A 17,945-nucleotide genomic window follows, 5' to 3' on the forward strand; every position below is an offset into this window, starting at 1 on the left:
CCTGACTCTTCCATTGCCCTGAACTAAGATCCTGTTACAGTGGTGCCGAGAACCTGGTTTTGGAGAAATACGCTATTATGGATCCCCGAAGCTCCACAGGCTGCCCCCAATCGGGCAGGGGTGTATCGGATACCAGTAAGAGTAAAAGGGGATACATATCAAGCTTTGGTGTATACAGGTTCTTCTCAAACCTCGATCCACCAAAGCTTGTGCGAGGCAGGGCATTGGATAAAAATAAACTGGTGAGGGAGAGATGTGTGCATGGTGACATTCACAAGTATCCGGTGGTTACCATTGAGATACGATTCGGGGAATGGCATAGATTCGAGGCTGCGGTTAATCCCCGTCTCGCCCTTCCACTAATTCTGGGAAGCAATTGGCCCGGCTTTAAAAATATATTGAGGGTAATGTGTTTGGATGGGTCTTGCAAAATAGTGGCTCAGGGTGGGATGTGCGATACGATGGCTGGTAAGGCAGTGCTTGGGCCATCAATGTCGGCTCTGCATCGGAATTATGCAGACGGGGGAATTCCCATTCTCAGGGTCTTTGACCAAGTGAAAGCAATTGATGGTCAACAGCTCCAGCCCGATGTTGCGCTCACATACCCATACTTTTCTATTATCAAATAGCGGTTGTATCAAGTGACGAATATGGAATGATTTTCCGGACATTATTCAAAAGGAATTGCAAATTGTATTTGCAATTGCGTTTTCAATTTGTGGACGCATAAAATGTGACATAATTCAAACGCAATTGCAAATCGCGCATTACCGTTTGCATTTTCGTTTAAGCGAAAGCACAGTGACTGCCAGATTTCAAATGGAAAAGCAAAGTCCGTTTGCAACTGTGTTTCCCATATCTTACGAGTTTTGGCCCTGTCATATTTAAATAGCAATTTCAATTACCACGTCTGCTTTTTCACTTTCTCAGCGTCGCGTATGTAGCCAGCCAAAACTCAAATGGAATACTAATTCCCTTAGTATTTCCATTGATGCCTTACACGGAAACCTGTCAATCAGGGTCAAGGGTGGGATTATGCTATGGGGCGTGTTTGTCTTGGGAAGAGACGTCACTCACAGTCGACGGTCAAGATCAAATAAACCGGCGTCTGTTCAGGGCATCACCTCTTTATTTATTTTGTATTTATTTTAATGTTTATTTGACAGGGACAAATGCATAGAACATTGCTTTATAAAGAATACAAAGTAGATGCCACGCATACATGTTTCTAGCCATGACTAATTTGCAACCCCTGTCCCTGGTTAGGCTTATAAATTTAAAACAAAAATTACAAAGTATTGAGTTTAAGATTTATAATTAATAAAATACATACAACAAATACATCCCATATATGAAATAAGATATGGGCTTAAGTAGATGTGGAAGTCACTATAAATCAAAGTCTAGACACATTTAACAATACAAGAACACAAAAGGGTGCATATGTCTGTGCGTGCTCACATATGCAACATTATGTTTGTATGCAATGTGTTATGTCCTGTACAGTCAGTGTTCACAAAGTTGTTTCAGTTTCAGCCATTGCTTTAAATGTGTATTAAAAACCTTGAAGTCTGTCAATGTTTTAATTTCAGATGCATTCCACAAATGTATGCCTCTTACTGAAAATTATGTCTGACCAAATGTTGTTCTACGTTTTATGGCTATAGTTTCCACTTATTGTGCCTCTAGTTCTTATTCCGCTCTTTTGTTTATGTACTAGTTGACAGAATATTTCTGGTGCAATGTTGTTCACACACTTAAAAATTAGTTTTAAAAAAGAAAAATTTACAAAACTGTCAAAACTCAAGATATTATGCTTCCTTAGAATGATGCAGTGATGCCATCTTACAGATTTCTGGTCCATTACTTTTAATGCTTGTTTATATAATGACTCTTGACCGTCGACTGTGAGTGACGTCACTTCCCAAGACAAACACCCCATAGCATAATCCCACCCTTGACCCTGATTGACAGGTTTCCGTGTAAGGAGGCATCAATGGAAATACTAAGGGAATTAGTATTCCATTTGAGTTTTGGCTGGCTACATACGCGACGCTGAGAAAGTGAAAAAGCAGACGTGGTAATTGAAATTGCTATTTAAATATGACAGGGCCAAAACTCGTAAGATATAGGAAACACAGTTGCAAACGGACTTTGCTTTTCCATTTGAAATCTGGCAGTCACTGTGCGTTCGCTTAAACGAAAATGCAAACAGTAATGCGCGATTTGCAATTGCGTTTGGATTATGTCACATTTTATGCGTCCACAAATTGAAAACGCAATTGCGAATACAATTTGCAATTCCTTTTGAATAATGTCCGGAAAATCATTCCATAGACGAAGGAAACTCGTCAATGCAGTACACTCAAACAAAAGAGAATACAACTCAGCTCTTAGTACCAAAAAGCCGTCGGTAAACACTTTTCCGGGCGGCTCACTATAATCCAATGGCTGGCCACTTAGGTTACGAAAAGACTTTGAACCATTTAATGTCCCGTTTCTTTTGGCCGGACAGTCACGGAGACGTTCGCAAGTGTATGAGAGGTCCCTCATGCCTCAACCTGGTTTTCCCTGTACTACCGATGGTTTGTGCCTAGTTGTTCTGATGTCACCAGCCTGCTGCCTGACCTTACTAAAAAGGGTGCTTCCAATCCAGTCCAGTGGACAGAGTCATGCCAACAGGTCTTCCTTCCACTGTGTGTGTGTGTGGGGGGCGGTTTTACATGCACCTGATTTCTCTCTCCCCTTTATTTTGCAGACTGATGCATCTGACAGGGGGCTGGGCACAGTTCTCTCACAGGAGGTGTGTATGTGTGGGGGCGTCAGTGCTATTTATTAGACGCAAGCTCTCGCTCAGGAAGACAAAATATAGTACCATCGAGAAGAAGTGTCTTGCGATTAAGTAGGCTGTCCTGACTCTCCGCTACTACCTGCTGGGGAGTTCTGATCACGCTCCTCTTCAGTGGCTCCACCGCATGAAGGATACTAACGTGCGGATCACCCGTTAGTATCTGGCTCTCCAGCCCTTTAAGTTAAAGGTGATCCACAGACCGGGGGCGCAGATGATCTCTCCAGAAATGGAAGGGGGAGTAGGTAGGCTCGTCACCTGGCTCATAATTATTTATAACACCTGTCTCTCATTATAGTGATGGCGGAGGGAGACTTGAAAGGCACACCGAAGCATCAGAAGGGGAGAATGTTCATCAAGCACGAGAGTCCAAACCGAGAGAGAGAGAGAGAGAGAGAGAGAGAGCGTGTTTGTTTATGTTTTAGAGGGCTTTCAGTTATAAGAAATATTATTCCTTTGTTGTCGACGGTTACCGTAGATTGTGTGTCTGGTTCCGCAGGACAATAAAAGGACTGACCTTGAACCTGCTTCGTTGTCTCCTGACTCTTCCATTGCCCCGAACTAAGATCCTGTTACATATGCCTTTCAGAATAGCCCAAGAGTTTTCAAAATATAACAAGTTACCTTGGTTACTTTGATCGGTAACTGTCTGTTGCTGACCCACAGAAGGGTGTTGATTAGTCTATACATTTTTACTAAGAACTTGTAGAACATGTTTAAGCAGATTTTATTTTGTAATAACTGCAATTTCCTGACTAGGGTAGTTATTCAGAATAGTAGTTGAAGGCCCTGGCCATTGAAAACATGAAGAGCATAAGTGAGGTAAATGACAAAACCAGCTAATCATCTTTATATAAGGTATTCAGAAAACTCCTTTCTCACAAGATTCCATTATCAAAAACAGTAATGCTTTGCTCTTTTGTGGCTCATACTTAGTTGAACTAATACAAAGTTAGTGGAAAAGAGGATACATTTATTTGAGGACAACAAAAAAGGTTGCATCACATATTAGAAGCACAACAGAGGACTTTGTTTACAAGGACTTTAGTTTCTTTGTATTTTATTACAAATTCTGTGCTTGTTTTTGCAGATCAAGTGTAATATTTGCAATGTAAAATACTTTCCCCTATTTCTGCTTAATGTGGTTAGACCAGTGGTTCTCAACTGGTTTTGCTTTACGACCCAGATTTTACACTGGACATCAAGTAGCGACCAACCATAGTAAAAAATGTAACCTGTATTTAATGTATCCTAGGTTGGATTTTCTTTTAACTTGCATAGTTTTTCTTGGTTTTCAAGTTTTCTTGGTTATAAGGGCATTTATCAAAATACTTTATTTTTGTTGTTGATTTCAACAATAAAATATACAGGAGGTTTTATCGCCCCCCTTTTAAAAATTGAAGAGCATATTTATTTATATTAGATAAATGGTTCGAGCAGACAGAAAGGCTATGGTATCTTAAATAACCACTGTGTACAATTGTAGTGAGCAGAATAGCATCTCAGAATGCACTACTCGCAGAGGGGCTACAGCAGCAAAAGACCATGTCGGTTGTGCCCACTGCAGCCTCAGCTGTCTGTTCTTGGCTGACAGAAGTGGAATACAGTGTACAGGTGTACCCAATAAAGTGGTCAGTGTGTGTATATTTGTCACGAACTGCCTCATGTTTTTCCCACTCACCTTCAGTTCAGTTTAGTTTCTGTTTAGTTTTCATCTGTGCTCACAGACTACACTTCCCAGCATGCACCTTCGGATGACTCTCACCTGCACTTCAACTTCCTTAGCTGTTTCCTCATCTGTCATCTGTTTGTATATTTACCCTCTAGTTTTAGTCTCTTATTGTCTGTTCATATGTTCTTATAATCATTGTCTCCTTATGTATTACCATTTAGTTCTTTGAATTGCTCCATGTAGTTTGCATCACCTTCTACATAATCTCCATTAAAAAAGCCTGCGTTTAGATCCATTGTCTCTCATCTCATCTCTGCTTAACATTACAGAAGAACTGACCTCACAAATGGATCATATTCTCCTCCTCACGCATGGGGACCGGCCATTGGAAGATCATGTAATTGAGTTCCTTGAGCTGTCAAATGTGGTACATTATGATGACCACGCTCTGATATCCTTCTTCAGAGCTGGTCTGAATGGAGAATTGAAGGCACAGCTGCCTTTTGGAAGACCCCCCACTGGACATTATGTGAATACGTGGAATTGGCTCTTAATCTATGTGGCTCACATTTTACTATACTTTTACTACATCATGGACTCCCTGGTTCTGTCCAGTACCCTAGCCCTTCCTCCTCTGCTGGTTGCGTCCAGCACGATGGCCCTTCTTCCTCCACTGGTTGCATCCAGAAGAAGAGGACATTAATTCACCCCCCCACAGAGAATGCCTCTTTACAACTTTTATCAATGTTAAATTAATGATCTGGAACAGGGGCGGATCTAGAAAAATATTTATGGGGTGGCGAGAGGGGGGCAGAAATTTTGAGGGGTGGCAACATATGACAGACTTATACATACTTAATTTAATCACGTTTATCACAGTTTGATGAGAAATAGTATGTACACACTAAAAATGGGCACAGGCTGCCATTTACAAACTCATACAGACAAACTTAATCTCATGCAATCAATGTCTTGCATTTGAGGTTTCATGTGAAACAGTTCATATTAGGAATAAGTGACCATACAATGTGATCTCACTTAATAGGAGATAGAAGTATGATTGAAGTAAGGGCATTATTACCAGAAAGGCATTAAGGTAAGACACAGGTGATGACAGGCAGATGTGTGAGAGTGGAAGCAAACACACGCAGCATTTGTACAAGAAGAAATTATACAAAGAAAAACTTACACATGAAGATCTATGGACTGAGCTGTACTAAAGTGAGCATAAATACACTGTGGAAATAAATAGGTCACGGAACTCAAACGAGGTACTGGACATCGCTTTAATTGTTTACTCAGAACACACATTTTTCCAAACTGATCAGTCTCTTGCCGCCCTGGTGCCATCTCGTCCTGCATTCAGTGCAGTCGGACATTGGAGATTCACGCTCGTAAATTGTCAAATTGGCCATAACTTTTAATTCTTTGCTGCCAACTGGGGTAGATCCGCCCCTGATCTGGAACAATTTGTGACCTTACAGCATCTGACCAGCTTACGGGACATATTGTGTCCTGTATTGATTTGATTCAGGACACATAATTTCATATTTAAATACGGGACGATCCCTTATTTTACAGGATGGGTGGCAACCCTACCTGGAGGTCTATTACATTCTCATAAGCAAATTTTGGATGCGGAAAATCATGAGTTTATCGGGATAAATTGTAAATCAGGAGTACAGCGGGGGGAGGGGTGGAAAAACAGGAGAAACCCAGTAAAATCGGGAGTGTTGGCAGATATGATATAACTAAGTTGCTTTGGAATATAAGTCCCAGTGACTTTCAGATGATGACAAAAACCCTGACTTATGAAAATATGGTAAGCTATTCATAGAGTTATTTCCCTGGAAAATCTGTTTGAGATTGTGCAATTTCGTTTGGTGATGCAAGTGGTACAGAAATTACACACTTCACCTTTAACGTTACACTGTGACACAATAAAGCAACAAACTTCCCAATATATTGAGTTTTTAATCATGCAATGGTTGGCAGGACATTTTATCGACAACATTTCTGTCGTGCCATGCTGTGTAACCATGCCCATGTGAAATGTCAGTTGTCCAAAATCCTGTTTAACATCAAATATCTCATGTTTGGCTGTGATTGTGTTGCATTGCGAAACAGTTTTATGTTTAATGTAGACAGACAAATTACTTGTCTCTAGTGTCTTATTGAGTATGGTAAGTTCCATTGCCATCTTTAATTTTGCCCTCTATTTGTACCGACAACCCATAGAGCACTCCTAATGTAGCTGGGGGTTTACTGTACAAAAACTGGAGGCTCTTAGAATTCCAAAAAACTAAAATCACTCTTAATTATTTATCATGGTAGTGCTGGTTTGTACAGATGTATGTTATTGTTCGAAACATTTACTCTCGAGCACAGCTGTGTAAACTTGCAGTTTAGCTGCAGAATACCAAGTCAGAACGAAGTTCTCATCAATAATGACAGTAGGTCTCATTCACATTCTCATTCTGTTTGTTCGCACACATGTTGTGAATCTAAATGTTTGCACTTACATTGTTTTCTAAATTTAGAATAAATTATACAACACAGAAAAAACACAGACTCTTGGTGGTCTTAGAAACAAGGAATATGCTAAGTCAAATTGTATTTATTTATTATTATTAGATATTGAATAATTAGGTGACCCTATAATAAGTCTACAATGAAGCCCTGATATGAAGATTATGTGGCTGTGTATTATGCTAATTACTATCTTTAGGTATGTGCTCCCACATTTAGAATAATTCAACATTCATCATAATTCAATTAATCAACATAATAATGAAGGTAAGGACATATATGTGCATATGCACCTCTTGTGAATCTAGCAACATTTTTGCATGTACATTTTCTGAACATAAGAAAGCATCAACCTGGTCTCATAGATTCACGTTAAAATACCAATATTTTTGCTAAATAAATGTTGTAACTCCTTCTACAATATGTATCATGGCACTGTTATGGTGAAATAAATGGAACATTATCAGTTCATGTACACTTGCTTTTTGCCAAGTTACTCTCTCTGCATGAATTCTGAGGCGATACATTTCAATGTTTGTATTACATAAGTTATTACATAACTACACTGACAAGCTTTTTCAGGCACAATCAAATTGCACGGTTGCTCAACTAAAGGCCGAAACGTACTTCACAAAAGTACGCAAATGCAGACACTAGCACTTGGCCAATGCATGGCCAATGTGTGGTCCCGTTGGCCAGACATTACGTGTGCTCTTGCATTCCTCTGGTGGTTACAAACCTCAGACCAAAAGAGGGACACAGATGTTTTAGGAGTGACCACGAAACCTATGCTGCATCTGAAACCAGGACAATGCTGCCTACAGAGGCTGTATACAGAGGCATGATGAAATTAAGGTGCTTTTCAAACTGTTCGGAGTGTAGTTTCCTTAAGAGTTCCATTTAATCAAAACATCTGTCAGTTAAGCCATTAACTGATTAGGCAGCAAGTCAGTTATGTTTTTGGATACAGCACAGATGTGGTAGATGTGTCGATAGTTGAGGAATGGGTAGAGATATGGAGAAAAAACAAGTTTGTTTGAATGCACTGGGGACAAAAAGTTGTATATATTTTTCGAAAAGATTCAACTCAAATTGCTGCCCAAGTCCGCCATGACAGTTGTTGATTGAAAGAAGAAAATCTGGTCTAGCGCCTCTTGCAGCAATGCTGAGAATGAAGTGGGTACTTGCGTTGTGTTATGAATTGATTGTGTAATCATTTCATAATGCAGCAAAGCGTGAAATCGAGCAAGAGTAGCAAGGGCGTCTGCATTCACGTTCTTGCTTAGAGTATGTTTGGGCCATAATAGAGCGTTGTGTTTGCGATGCAAAGGACTGGATGAGCATGCAAGTCCACATGTGAACAGTGAAAAGTCACATAGAAGCACAACAAAAATAAAGAGGTTGATTCAGCAATTGCTTTTTTGTCATTTTTATGACACTATCCGTTAAGTTTAGGTATTAAGATTTAGGGTAGTGAGGTCAGTTTTTTTTTAATTTAAAACCTGATAGAGCAATAACCTTAAAACCTCATTTGTTTGTCATCGCACATTTGCTTTTAATGCCACAATCAATTAGGGCTGGGTGATAAAACGAATCGGTTACCTAACGTAACCTCGGTTCTCTCTAGATGAGGGAACGAGTATTGCGTAAACTAACTTACGCTACGGGAAAGATTAATCTTTTCTGAGATATTGAAGCCAAAAAATGATCCTTAATTTTGTATCCATTGTCAACGCAGTGCAGCAGCTGCATACCTTGAGCGGGCTAGCTAGCGAGCTCATTGGTTGCTCTGCGGCAACTGCTGCAGCCTATAGACGAACTTGAGTGAACTCGCGTCCAATGACAGGCGCCCGCGCCGTCACTGTATCAAAGCCCGCCAGAATGGGCATGGCTAGAGTGCATATAAGCTTAAGTTCGTAGGCTGGAACCCTGGTTTTCATTGAATGAAGCGAAAATCGCTCGTGGCGCGAGCATGGCCAGCTACGCAATACTCGTTCCCTCATCTAGAGAGAACTGAGGTTACGTTAGGTAACCGATTCGTTCTCTTACGAGAGGTTCTCTCATATTGTGTAAGCTAGCTTATGCTACAGGAACCCATTGTCAACGCCGTGCGCGCCAAGCATCCACTGCATGAGCCCCGGGGGTGGGGGGACCCGGGGGAGCCCTTGTGAGTGGGGGAATAATATTTGGCCGGCAAGAGTGCGGGCCAGTGTGTGTGTAATACATAAGCACATAGTGGGAAGGGAAGACAGAGCGGCGGTGCCGGTCTGTGTGGAATGTGTCCCGTCAGTGCAGCTCACCAGGGGAGCTGTAGCGTATTAAACCGCTAGTAGTTTTGCCTGCAGGGCGGGCACTTCCAGATTGTAAAATCTGACAAAGGTGGAGGGGGAAGCCCAGCCCGCTGCCACACATATGTCGTGAATAGAAATCCCGCTGGACCATGCCCACGAGGAGGCCATGCCTCTAGTGGAGTGAGCCCTAATGCCTAACGGACATGGCAGGTCTTTTGACGCGTACGCGGCAGCAATAGCGTCCACTATCCATCTAGACAGTGTCTGTTTCGAGGCGGCAAAACCTTTGGCGCGCCCTCCGAACGAAACGAAAAGCTGCTCAGAGCGTCTGAAAGAGGCGGAGCGCGCAGTATACAATCTCAGTGCTCTGACTGGGCAAAGGAGATTGGCGTCGCGTTCGCTATCGGATGCTGGCAGCGCCGATAGGGAAATTATTTGTGCTCTGAAAGGAGTACTGATCACCTTGGGGACATAGCCGTGTCTAGGCTTTAAAATGACCTTGGAGTCACTTGGTCCAAACTCAAGACACGCAGCGCTGACAGACAGCGCTTGAAGGTCTCCCACACGTTTAACTGATGACAGAGCAGTTAGAAAAACGGTTTTGAGTGAAAGGTATTTCAAATCCACGGATTGAAGCGGTTCGAAAAGGGGGGCTTTCATAGCTTCGAGAACTACGGAAAGATCCCAGATAGGAACCGATGGGGGTCGCGGAGGGTTCATCCTTCTAGCTCCCCTGAGGAAGCGGATGACCAGCTCGTTTTTTCCCAGTGACTGGCCGTGCAGGGGTTCAGCGAAAGCCGCGACGGCCGCCACGTACACTTTGAGCATGGATGGGGATCTGCCCTTATCCAGCAGCTCTTGTAAAAACACAAGCAGCGACGACACCCCGCATGTCCGTGGGTCCAGGTCTCTGTCGGTGCACCATTTTGAAAACACAGACCATTTGGACGCATAGAGTCTTCTCGTGGAAGGGGCTCTAGCGTGTATGATAGTGTTTATTACTCCTGGCAAAGCGACGGGTAGTCGTTGATCACCCACGCGTGCAGCGCCCAGCGCTCTGGGTGGGGATGCCAGATCGTGTCGCGAGCTTGAGAGAGGAGCTCTGCTCTCACTGGAATGGGCCACAGGGCTGTCAGTGACAGCTGCGTAAGCTCCGGGAACCATGTCTGATTCTCCCAGTGCAGGGCTATGAGGAGCACCGAGTGACGCGTTTCCCTGATCCTCTGCATTACCTGTGGCAATAGCAAGACGGGAGGGAAGGCGTAAAGCGGGCGGTTGGGCCAGTCCTGGGCCAGCGCGTCCTCGCTTTTCGAGAAAAATACTGGGCAGTGAGAGTTCTCTTCTGACGCAAAGAGGTCTATCTCTGCTCTGCCGAATATGCTCCATAACTTCTGGACTGTTTTAGCGTGCAGGGACCATTCCCCTGGGGAAATATTGTCTCTGGACAGTCTGTCTGGGCCGTCGTTCAGGTGGCCTGGCACGTGCGTCGCCCTCAGCGAGCGCAGGTGGCACTGGGACCAACTCAGTATGCGTTTTGTCAGATGGAAGAGGTTCCTGGATCTGACACCGCCCTGACGGTTTAGATAGGATACCACAGATCTGTTGTCCGAACAGACCAGGACGTGGTGACCCTGAATGACCGGGAGGAAGCGCACGAGCGCGTACTCGACCGCTATCATTTCCAGACAATTTATGTGAAGGAGCTTTTCCTGAACTGACCATAGGCCAAAAACCGGAGAGCCCTCGCAGACCGTGCCCCAACCCGTGTTGGACGTGTCTGTCGAGATGACTTTTCGGCGAGATACAGCTCCCATCGTCACTCCCCACTGATACCATTCGGCCACTGCCCAGGGCTGCAGAGCTGAGATACAGGTCTGAGTCACTCTGATCGGCTGGCGGCCCGTGGCCCAAGCCCGGCGAGACGCGCGGGTGTTTAGCCAATGCTGTAGCGGGCGCATGCACAGTAAACCCAGCTGAAGTACTGCTGCGGCTGAGGCCATGTAACCTAGCATTCTCTGAAATTTTTTCAGAGGCGTGAGGCTGTTCATCTGAAAGGGCGCGGCTAGTCGCTGAACACGGCGCGCGCGCTGTGTAGATAAGCGAGCCGTCATCGCCATGGAGTCTAGTTCTATTCCAAGGAAGGAAATTGCCTGACTGGGCTGTAGTGAGCTCTTGGTCCAATTGACTGCAAGACCCAAACTGTTCAGATGACTGAGGAGAACTGTCCTGTGAGACAGAAGCTGCATATGTGACTGTGCTAAAATCAGCCAATTGTCCAAATAGTTCAGAATTCGCAAGCCCTGACTCCGCAGGGGTGCGAGCACCGCATCCATGCACTTCGTGAAAGTACGGGGTGCTAAAGACAGGCCGAACGGAAGGACGGTGTATTGATAAACCTGGCCGTCGAAGGCGAATCTCAAGAATGGCCTGTGACGGGGATTTATCTGAATCTGAAAGTAGGCATCTTTCAGATCGAGAGAAATAAACCAGTCCCCCTGGCGCACATGCGCGAGGAGTTTCCTGATTGTAAGCATTTTGAACGGGCTTTTTGCGAGCACCTTGTTCAAAACCCTGAGATCTAATATTGGTCTGAGGCCGCCGTCTTTCTTGGGGACAAGAAAATAACGGCTGTAAAACCCCGACTCGCTCAGAGAAGGTGGCACTCTCTCTATGGCCCTTTTGCACAGAAGGTTTGCTATTTCTGAACGAAGCATGCAGGCTGCTTCCGTGTTCACAGTAGTTTCGAGCCGCGCTCTGAAGCAGGGAGGGCGGCGATCGAACTGTAGCAAATAGCCCTGTTTTATTGTGCTTAACACCATTTGGATAACCCTGAGATAGCTTTCCACGCTTTGAAGCGTAACGCTAGAGGGTGAATGGCCAAGTCGCCCTGATTGCCGCACACAGCGAGCTGAACAGAATGTGTGAGCGGGCTTACTGTGCTTATGCATGACTGCTCGCAGACAGCAGGGACAGGCTGTTCTGTGAGTGACTTCCCGATTGAGGTGAATGGGGAAAGAGTCACATCTGTGAAGTGATGTGCGAGCATAATCACGGGCATGGGACTTACATACAGAGAGGTGTTTGCTGGCCGTGTGACAGAGCGGGCAGAGAAGGGGCGCGCGAACGGATTCGTGGGCTCGTTTATTGACTCTAACACTCGAGCTGGCTGTGCCTGCTTTATGTGAGTGGGCTCTGATAGGGACACGGGAAGTGTAATGCTTGTGTGTAGGGGTGAACACTGGATTGTGGGCACATTTTCTACACATGAGGCATGTTTGCTTTTTACAAGATTTCTTTGGGTCGCCATGAAAACGGCATTTGAGTGCAGTATCACCGGCTTGTTGGCTGCTGAATCCACCACTGCAGTAGCCTGAGAGAAGGGGACTGACAGGGGGCGAAGCTTTGACGGTGGTCCGGCCGCGGCGGGACTGAGCCGTCGTTTCCTCAACAAAGCTAGGAGGACTTCGGTTGCTCAGGTTTCAGCGCAATCTTAGGCCGAGGCCCGCGGGGGGGGCGGCGGTCTGCGGCGGCTGTCTGAGCGCGTTCTAGGGCGGCCGCCCTGTCGACGCTGAGAAGTCTGGCTTTGCTGAGCTGGGCGCTGTGAAGAGGCTTGTGCAGGAGGCTGGTCACATGGGCGGCCTGCAGAGGAGCTAGCGCGACGAGGCAGGAAGAGATTCATGGCTTGGGTGGCTTTCTGGACTTCTGAGAAACGGTCAACAATGCCACTCACCGCGGAACCGAAGAGACCGGATGGAGAGAGCGGTGCGTTGAGGAACGTGGAGCGTTCAGCTTCTCCCATGTCGGCTAGCGTTAACCATAGGTGTCTCTCGGTCACAGTCAGCACGGCCATGCACTTCCCTAGGGCTTGAGCTGCAGCTTTGGTGGCGCGAAGGGCGAGATCCGTCGCGCTCCTTAGATCTGAAACACCCACTGGGTACCTGCCTTTCTCATCCCACTCTCGAAGAAGGTCCGCTTGGAGGATCTGTAAAACGGCCATGGAATGCAGAGCAGATGTGGCTTGGCCGGCGGCGGCATAGGCGCGGCCAACACAGGCGGAAGTAGTTCTGCAGGCCTTAGACGGGAGCACTGGCTTAGACCGCCATCTCGCGGAGGGCGGGCAAAGGTGTGCTGCTACCGAATCCTCGACCGGGGGGATGGAAGAGTAGCCCCTCTCGGTGGCGCCATCCACCGAAGCGAGAGAGGTGGAGACATGGGATCGGTTCCTGGCCGAGAGAGGCGCGTTCCACGATTTAGAGAGCTCGGCGTGGAGTTCCGGCAGGAAGGGAGCGGCCCGGGCCATGGGCGCCGCGTGGCGACAGCTCTGAAGAAAGCAGCCGTCGAGTCTGTTGGGAGCCTGCTCAGAGGGCGGTGACCACTCGAGCCTGAGGCGGTCAACGGCCTGTGTGAGGAGGCGCGTTAGTCCTTCCTCGACTCCGGCGCGGATCCTGCTGGATTCCTGGGCCGAGGAGGAGGCTTGGGAGCCTGACCACTCCTCGCTGTCCGAAGCCATGATGGAACAGCAGCCCTTATCCTCCGCCTCGTCATCCGAGATGGCAACAGTGCGGCCGCTCGGCGGCAACTGCGCGTCCCCGGGGGGGCGGGGAGGGTGAAAGCGAGGCTCGAGGGAGAGGCTCCGGCGAGATAGTCGCTTCTAACACCGGTTCCGGCAGCCTTTGGGAGCGGCGCTTCTTTCTGCGTGGCGAAACGAAAGGTGGCGCGGCGGCTTCGGTTTTGAGTGCTTCAAGTCGAGCCCGCAGGGTCGACATCGGAAGCTCCTCGCAGAGGTCGCATCCGCCGTCAGCGAGGGCGAGCTCTGCATGTTCCAGTCCCAGGCAGAGAGCGCAGATGAGGTGGCGGTCTCCGGCGCTGAGAGGGGCGCGGCATGAGGCGCAGGTGGTGCGAGGCATCTTTAAAAAGACGCTCGTTGCTCTTTTTGTGAAGTTCGCTGAGGAACTAGCTTGCTCTCAAAAGGATACGTCGCCAGATGGCGTAGCTCTCAGGATGGCTGAAGGTGGCGAAGACGGCCGGCTTCTTCGAGCGCTGTCCAAGCTTGCTAGATGCCCCTCGAACGGCGACGCGGCTTCTGCAGTTCAGAGATGCGAAGAGCTTCGCTGAATAGATGAAAATCAGGGTTCCAGCCTATGAACTTACGCTTATATGCACTCTAGCCACGCCCATTCTGGCGGGCTTTGATACAGTGACGGCGCGGGCGCCTCTCATTGGACGCGAGTTCACTCAAGTTCGTCTATAGGCTGCAGCAGTTGCCGCAGAGCAACCAATGAGCTCGCTAGCTAGCCCGCTCAAGGTATGCAGCTGCTGCACTGCGTTGACAATGGATACAAAATTAAGGATAATTTTTTGGCTTCAATATCTCAGAAAAGATGAATCTTTCCCGTAGCGTAAGCTAGCTTACGCAATACGAGAGAACCTCTCGTAAGAGAACTATGTCAGTATTTATTTAGAAAAAAATTCCTTGATATCAATGATAAACTTTTGAGACATTTTTTATATTTAGCCTATGTTCTACATAGATGATCGGATCAGGTGTGTGTTGTTAAAAATGCAAGTAGTTATACACACAGCTGACTGACTGACTATCTGAATCACATTCTTTAAATCAGCCAGTTAGAAAGTATTAGCTGGCTAGCAGCTACATAGCCCTGCTGCCATATAAACCAATAACAAGGCCAGCAACTGGCTAAAAGGTTGGCTTGAAAGAGTCAACCTACTGGTGTACTATTTATACTTACTATTATTATTAGGTTGGCTTAAAACTTTTCTAAGGAGTGGGGAGTACCGTGCACCCCTGGGGGGGCAAAAAACGTTGCAAAATATCCCATTGACTTTGCCTTGTGCCAAAATTACATGAGATTGGGGGTATGATGTATCCCAGAGGGGTAAAACCAGCCTAAAAATGCCCCATAGGCATACTATGGCAAGGATCTTGCCCATGAAAACAATAGTTTTTTTTCAAACTATGACAAGACACTGAAATTTGTGGGATCATATCTCCCAATTAGAAAGTACAGATATGGGGACAGGCTCATTTCACTCTGGCTACCAATCAGTCTTTAAATATCACCTTGGAAATGGCATAGCCACACCCTAGCACCTATTTAAGGCACCCTAGCTACCACCCCCATAGACTTCCATTCAAAATGGCTCAGAAGGATAGCTTCAGAACAGAATGTCGTAGAGACTTGCAGATTTAATCTTTTGAGTCAGGTTAGTTAGCAGCCAATAAGAATCACTCTGGTCACTGGCTAGCCATGCCCTAGCAACCATTTAGAGCACCCTAGCAACCAGCCCTATTGACATCCATTAAAAATGGCTGAGAGGGGCATCTTCGGATCAGAACGTCCTAGAGTCATGAGAGTTGGCTTGTTTTACTTGGGTGAGCAATCAGTCTTCAGGTAGCTACTTGTAAACTACTTAGCCATGCCATAGAAACTATTTAGGGCACCCTAGCAACAAAAACCCCTTTGACTTCCATTAAAAATTGTTTAGATGGGTATATCCAGATCAGAATTTCATAGAGACTTCATTGTTGGCTCATATGACTCAGGCCAGCAAGCGGCCTTATTGTATCACCCTGGCAACTGCCTAGCTCCCAGATGGGCTTACCCAAGCAACCATATTGTACAACCCATATCTCTGCACCATAACATCGTACAGACTTCAAATTTCTTTTGCTTTTTTAATCAGACTAGCAATCAGCCTAAATGTATCACCCTAAAAACTACTTAGCCATGCCCTAGCAACCATTTAGAGCACTTTAGCAACCATACACCATTGACTTCCATTCAAATTGGCTCAGTGGGATATCTTTGGGTCAGAATGTCATACAGACTTTACTGTTGACTCGTTTGATTCAGGCTAGCACGGAACTTTGTTAGAACAAATGAGCTCACCCTAGCAACCAAGTAGCAAAACAACAGAATTTTTGGTTTGCTCATTTGATTCAAGTTAGCAAACATACTTTTTACAATCACACTGGCAACTACCTAGCAACCAGATGGACTTACCCTAGCAACCGAATAGCAAAACACATATCTATGCACCACAACATTGTAGAGACTTCAACTTTGGCTTATTTGACTCAGAACAGCAAGGACACTTTAAATATCATGCTGGACAATACTTACCTACACTAGCAAACATTTAGTGAATCCTAGCAACCAAAACCCATTGATTTCCATTCAAATTAGCTTAGATGTATACCTCCGGATCAGAATAACATGGGGAGTTCATTGTTGGCTCGTATGCCTCAGGCCAGTTAGTAACACCCTGGAAACTGTCTAGCAACAAAATGAACTCACCCAAGCAACCAGGTAGCAAAACAAATATCTCTGCACAGATCATCATTTGGGTTGGCTCATTTGACTCAAGCTAGCAAGGAGCCTTTTTAGTATCACCCTGGTAACTGCCTAGCAACAAAATTAACTCAGCCTAGCAACCAAGTAGAAAAACACATATCTCTGCACTTGAACATCGTACAGACTTCCGGGTTGCTCATTGACCTAGGCTAGCAAGGAGCCTTTTGAATATCACCCTGGTAGAGACTTCCAGGTTGGCTCATTTGACTCAAGCTAGCAAGCAGCCTTTTTACCATCACCCTGGCAACTGCCTAGCAACCAGATGGATTTACCCTAGCAACCATATACCAAAACATGCTTGCTATCTATCTATCTATCTATCTATCTATCTATCTATCTATCTATCTATCTATCTATCTATCTATCTATCTATCTATCTATCTATCTATCTGTCTGTCTGTCTGTCTGTCTGTCTGTCTGTCTGTCTGTCTGTCTGTCTGTCTGTTTCTATTTGTTTCTCCATTAATGATACTGTCTATGTATATAATGATAGCCTACATATTGATATCGAATGATATGGAGATAAATATAATGAAAATAGTTTTGGCAATATCGCCCAGCCCTACTATCGGCTATGTTTAGGTTTTAGGCTTAGGGTAATTGATGTTTAATTGTTGATTTTTAAACCCATAGAGCATTAACCTAAAAACCTTTTTGGTTTTCCATCACACATTTGCTTTTAATTACACTATCAGTTTCTTTAGGTTAATGATTTAGGGTAGGTGAGGTTAGGTTTGTTTATTTAAAACTTGATAGAGCATAAACTTTGAAAATCTCATCTGATTGTGGAGAAATTATTCTTTCTTTTAGCACAACACAGTGAACATCTTCTACTTGGAACTGCCGTGATACGTGTAAGGAACCACTTAACATAATTTTAGCAAAAATGTCACCACTGGAAAGCATGCAATTGTTATTGAATGAAACCCACTATAAAGGCTTCTTTTTGTATGTTGTGTGAAAACTTTTCCTCATATTTGAATTCACATCTGTTTGTCTTTGTGTAATTTACCTTGAACAATGTGCCACAGGCATGTTGATTTATTGACAGATAATTATATCAGAGGCTCTCTGCTGATTGTGCATATCTTTCCTGAAAGGCAAGCTGAACGCTGCTACCATGATGCTATGATGATGCATACCAACTAATAATAGTCTGACATCCTCATAGGAGATGCTACATAGGTTCTTTTGATTTGTAAAGAACTGCACGCCGTGGGGAGGGGGGT

This window comes from Xyrauchen texanus, chromosome 9, assembly GCF_025860055.1.
Source record: "Xyrauchen texanus isolate HMW12.3.18 chromosome 9, RBS_HiC_50CHRs, whole genome shotgun sequence".
Classification (NCBI taxonomy): Eukaryota; Metazoa; Chordata; class Actinopteri; order Cypriniformes; family Catostomidae; genus Xyrauchen; species Xyrauchen texanus.